Here is a 6,000-nt window from a genome sequence, read left to right on the forward strand (position 1 = left end):
AGAACAATATAACTTAATAGTAGAAAGAAGCAGAAAGAAAGTTAAGGAGTATATTTCTTATCTTTTCAAGATTTTATCACTTCAAATGATCAGACTAAGCTTTCCCTTCGTCTCATTTCCTTAGCTAACGGTGAGGCGAATCTCTAAAAATGGGGTGAATTATTATAAAATCTTCCTTTCTTCTCTTTTATTCTATTAGTTAGCTTGGATTGAGAAAGCACTTAACCCTATGTGCATGAAGCCAGTCAGTGGTAGCCTAAGAGCAAGTCAAAACTACGGGATATTAGTTAGCTTGGATTGAGAAAGCACTTAACCCTATGTGCATGAAGCCAGTCAGTGGTAGCCTAAGAGCAAGTCAAAACTACGGGAACTAGCTTCGCCATGGGCTTCGCATTATACATCAGAAAGTTTCTCCATCACCACTAGAATACAAGCTCAAGGAGTAATTGTAACACAAAAGTATCAATACATAACAGCAACTGGTAACTGGAACACAACTAGAGATAAGCCTCAGAAAAAGTAAAAATTGCAGAAATACTATAAACATTGGAAGTTACGGTATCAATAGAGAGATAGGTAATGCAACCAAGATTGCCCAAAAAGAAATGATTGGCACATTGAAATTTGAATGTACCAAACTATTTCAAGAACTTAAAAATTAGAACAAGCAGTGGGCACCTATGTATACAAATAGGTGGTACAACATTATTCATATTATTTAACTACTTGGGAAATAGACTTCAATATGTTGATAGCAACTTTGAGATATTCTAAAAAGAAACGAACATCCGTCTTCATCGTTAATATAAATTCACTTGCTCAATTTGGCAAAGAAAGGAAGAGGTTCAAATATCAAGGTCAATGATAAACATGTTTTAGGACTTTACTTAAAAGCATAACTGGCAAGCTGAATGCAGTTATTAAGATTTAGCGAGACAGAAGACAAGTGCCTTGGCCCGACTTCACAGGTTAAAATTTGAGTAGGTACAAGTAGCTTGTAGAGTAGAAATTGTTGAGCTCCTATGGTTATGCTGAAGGCTCTTCCCATATTTTATGACGCCAACATTAACCCTGAAAAAAAAAAAGATTATCATTTATCAGCTCATCCATAGCACAATGCACAAATGTGGAAAATCTTTGCTGCATCTGATTCTCCAGGACAAACACATGTGACAGGCTTTTGCAGTTCTTACTAGAAATAATATAATTCAGGTCAGGTAGTTTGCTATTTTTTTCGTTATAGTTTTGCTAGTTTTTAATGCCAAGATACCTACCAAGAATCAGTAAATCAGACACCAATAAGGATTCTAGTTAAAACAGATACAGTTATACATTTAAAATGAATATATCAGTCCCAAGGAAGCTCAGTTCAACAGAGCCAACCGCAGATCACCAGAGGCCAAAAGTAGGAGAATATGGTGAATTCTGCTCCTAGTAATTCACATAATCATTTTGAGCCAAGATAGAGAGGAAGAATATAGCATTCTTCATTAGAAAGCAAGCATACCTATTCAAATTGCTTAAGCACTCATGTATTTAATTTTTAATTTTGATAATCCTGTATTGCATACATTTAATATAAGTACCCAGTAAGCCATGTTGCTCGGACTCTCCGAAAATGTGGCCGGATACGTGTCGGATCCTCCAAAAGTAGTGCATTTTAGAAGGATCCGACACGGGTGCGGCTACATTTTGGAGAGTCCACGCAACATAGCCAGTAAGTGCATGGTCAATGAATGGTCAGGTTCTGTCTATTGCATTGTCTGCTAGTTCGCCTTTTTTGAATGAAGTGCCGAGGAGTTGTTCTACATGCAACTAATGATTTCTTGACGCATCTGGTGAAATGAAATTGAAGCCGTAGTCTTGTAAGACAGTTTCAGACGATAAAGACATGCCTACTTCCATCCGACAATGATCTTTTCAACTATAACCAACTCCAACCAATACAGCAAGATTGGTCATCTACCCACTACCACATACAGTAAACATCTTCTAACTGGGGCTTTCGCAAACACTAACGAAGGCAAGAAGAGGTTTATGGAAGTGCATTAGCAGACTATGGGAAGAATTTTTAGATTATACTAAATTGGAAGTTAGAAATGGACAAAGAATCAAGTTTCAGACAAACTTATGGACAGAGGATGAGTGTCTGAAATCTAGATTCCCTAATTTGTTCTATTTTCTGTTAACAGGGATGCTACCATCTCTGATTTCTACTCAGATACAGGTTGGCAGCTGGTTCTCAGAAGGAATTTGGATGATTAGGAAGTTGAGGATGTTTGCTAATTGCTGCAGCTAGTAGGACAGGTTGCAATTGATCATAACAAGGTGGATTCTTTGATTTGGACTGTCAGCAAGAATAATACTTTCTCAGTGAAAAGTTGTTACAAAAGGTTGATAGAACAGTCAAATCACAGAGATAATAACTGGCCTTGGAAGATTATTTGGAAAACCAAAGCTCCAGTTAAGGTAGCTTGCTTTGGGTGGATAGCAGCCTGCGGAGCTTGTTTGACTCAGGATACTTTGCAGAAAAGAGGCTTCAGCCTGTGCAATAGGTGTTATCTATGTGAAGAAGAGCAAGAATCAGTGACCCAACTCCTTTCATTGCGATAAGAGGGGGTTGCTAAGATGGTAAGCACCCCCCACCTACAACCCCAGGGTCGTGGGTTCGAGTAACCAAAGGAGCAATAGCTCCAACAAAGGGATCAAATGGGGAGGGGAATAAAAAAAATGCTAAAAAAAAAATCTCCTTCATTGCAGAGTATCTGGGCTATGCTGGGATCTATTTTTTAGCATCTGTGGTGTTTCTTGGGTGATGCCTCAACCCGTGAGGGGCTTATTAGAAGCTTGGCAATCTCATAGAGTACCTAGAAGGCTGAAACACGTGTGGAGAACCATTCCATTGTGCATTTTATGGACCTTATGGCTGGAAAGAAACAACGCTTGCTTTGAAGGGCATAGAAATCACATTATTAGAATTAAGAATATATGTCTTCATAATCTGTAACTTTTGGTGCAAATGTAGTCAGTTAGGAAATCTGAGTCATTATATGGAATTTCTGGAGGTGTTAAAGGGGGAAACCAGTTTACTGATGCTGTAATTTGGGATGTTTTCTGTATCTTTTTGTACCATCTTGGTACCTTATAAATAAATTCTTACCTTATCAGAAAAAAATCAGATGCTTCATTTTTAGTAGGAAAGGTTTTACCAAACTTTAAGTTCTGTCCATACTATTGTCAGTTAGGTCTATTAATAAAAAAATGTTTACACTTGCTATAAGTTGTGAGCTTTAGTTGAGAGTGGAGCAGACTCTTGTCAAAATTGACAATCAATCAAATGAAGCATGTTCAAAGAAGAAAGTTCCTCCACTTCTATATACAGATGGTAAATACAACTTCTTTTTTTGGTATGTAGAGATAGTACATACAAATTGGTGGAATATAAGCAACATTCCATGATATGAACTAGAGCTTGTATCCTAACTCATAACAGCTTCGTAAAATTACTCTATATCAAATTCATAGTGAATAGGAATATTAATGCAAATTAATCTACCGGAAAAAATGCCTCAGAAAAGCACATCTTACAACATAACAATCAGACTACAAAATCTTTTAATTCAAGCTAACAAGTCAGACACAATTATACAGTTAAACTTGATTCCAATCATAAGCATTTGCATGGCATGTAAGTTATTAGTATACATGATCAAATAAATTAAAATTTTGAAAAAATAAAACATACCATTCACTCATTCAATTGCTCAAGCTCAGCCTTCAATTGCTCAATCTTAAGCCCCATAGACCTCTGAATCACTCCTTTTTCACTCTCTGATAGCTTTTCCAACAACCCATAATACAAGTCAAGAACTTCCTTAACAGCAGCACGTGCACATTCAGCTTCTTCGTTAAAATACACAGTCTCTTTGGATTCCATAGCTGATTCTATCTCCTCTCTTGCCTCTGCAAACTTGAGGTTAATTTTATCAACTTCTTTATCAGTGCCAACACTGTATTTCCTTACATTCTGCGAAATTATGAACTGGGTCGATGAATTTGACCTCGTTGGACCAAGAAAATGTCTGGTCTTTGTGGGGTTTAAGGATGTAATTGGGTCAGATGTAAGAGTTGTTAAGGAGAAAGAAGATTTGGGTATCGTTGATTTCTCAAAAGGGTGTCTGAAAAGCGATTTACAGAGAGAGATTGATGAACGTCGATGCATTTTGACTGAGAGAGCGAGCAAGAACGCAAAGGAAAATGAAAAAAAACCCTTTGCGTTGCTGTTCTTGATGGGTAACTAAACCCCGATCTAGTGCTTTTTAATGGGCTGAAAAAGAATTTGGGCCGTGACCCGGAAGCTGAGCAAGAAAGGCCCATGTTGCCACTTACAATTTTGAGAAATTTATAATTTTTAGCCACTCCCAATAATAATGATAATAGCTGATAAATGTATATTTTTTGTATAAAGGTGTATTATATACATATAATATATGGAGTATATTTTATGTAACTTTTTGCCAGGGAATGCGATTAGTTTGGCCCGACCGGCCAATTTTGAATTTTGCCATGCATTTTTTGGAAATAATGTTGTAATCTTGGTAAGGTTCGGACAGTATTTTGTTACCCATTGGCCACTCGATTAAAATTATTTACATCCGTTAGTCAATATACATAAATTATACACTAATTACACATTTACTGGCTATTTATTTGGGTGGACGACTATACAATGTAAAACTCCAAAAATCTATTTATATATAATAGGAGAGGCAAAGAAATGTTATGATGACAAGTGGCATAACAAAAAATTGGCACATGCAAATTTTTTGGACAATTCTCCAACTTTTTTGAAGTTTCAAATTTATTTAAAAAATGTAAAGGACCCTTTTTTTCAGAATTCAAAATTTCAGAATTTTTTTAATTTAAAAAAGATAACTGATTTTACATGGCACATCATAAAAACCAACTTATCCCGTAAACCGTTCAATATTATCCCCCTCTTGCTAATCATTTCAGTTTCATCCATGGCAAACCAACTTCTCCTCTATACCATCTTCCAAATTTAATTCGTATGAGAGCAACAGACATGATGTGATATGCAAAATAATGACAGGTAGAAAAGTTCTTTGTGTATAGTTTATCTATTGTCAACTACGATATAACTATATATATTATGTGTTCTATCTTAGTCTGATCGTTTGTACATACACAATCTGAACCCAAGAGTGGGTTATAAATTTCTTCATGAATACGCCATTCCATAACTAGAGCCATAAAATAAAAAATAACTGAATCCTAATACAACACCCGCGACTACTTGGTTTAATGTGTGAAGGTGTTGTGAAACCCGTAATCATGACTGTAGAGTGATGAAAATAAACTTGTGTTATTTTCTGACCAGTCTTAGAGTGAACATTCATATACACAAAAATCACTAAGGTACAATTCGATTCACACTTATAAAGTAGGAGCCAATTGCAAAGATAAGGGCACTAATGCAGTGGAAACAACTCTTACATTTCTGGGGATTTCGTCTACTTCTGACAATAATTATATATAAATAGATCATGAGCTTTGCATGTTAGAAGAAAATATAAAGTATTATTTGTACTTTTTAAATTTTTATTTTATGTTGTATAATATTAATATGCGTTAAGTTTATATGAGTAACATGATTAGTGAAGATTTATATAGCGTAGTCCAAATTATTTGGGACTAGGGCTTAGTTATTGTCACGACCCAAAATCCACTAAGGGTCGTGATGGCTCCCAACACCGTTGTCAGGCAAGCCAACGCAGAAGTATTAGTAAATTCTTATTTTACTTACCCAATTCGGTTACACCATTTCTTAATTTGCAATTAAAATAGGTGATGATAAGCAATATTTGGTAATAATTATGCAACCCAAACTAACTGTCTACTAATGTGTGTGCCAAGGCCTGGTGTCACAAGTAGTGGGCAACTAGTAGAATGTACAAAAAGAATAATACTATCCTACTG

General features: G+C 35.8%; 1 non-coding gene across 1 annotated transcript; it reads right to left on the bottom strand.

The window, feature by feature from the left end:
* Nucleotides 1-591: 591 nt before the first annotated feature.
* LOC104248969 (uncharacterized) lies at nucleotides 592-4,291 on the bottom strand. The gene is made up of 2 exons (XR_011406895.1): nucleotides 3,746-4,291; nucleotides 592-1,071 (listed from the first exon to the last, which is right to left on the bottom strand). It is a non-coding gene; the product is annotated as an uncharacterized protein (transcript).
* Between the last annotated feature and the right edge of the window lie 1,709 nt (nucleotides 4,292-6,000).

Source organism: Nicotiana sylvestris, chromosome 4 (assembly GCF_000393655.2).
Source record: "Nicotiana sylvestris chromosome 4, ASM39365v2, whole genome shotgun sequence".
NCBI classification, from domain to species: domain Eukaryota; kingdom Viridiplantae; phylum Streptophyta; class Magnoliopsida; order Solanales; family Solanaceae; genus Nicotiana; species Nicotiana sylvestris.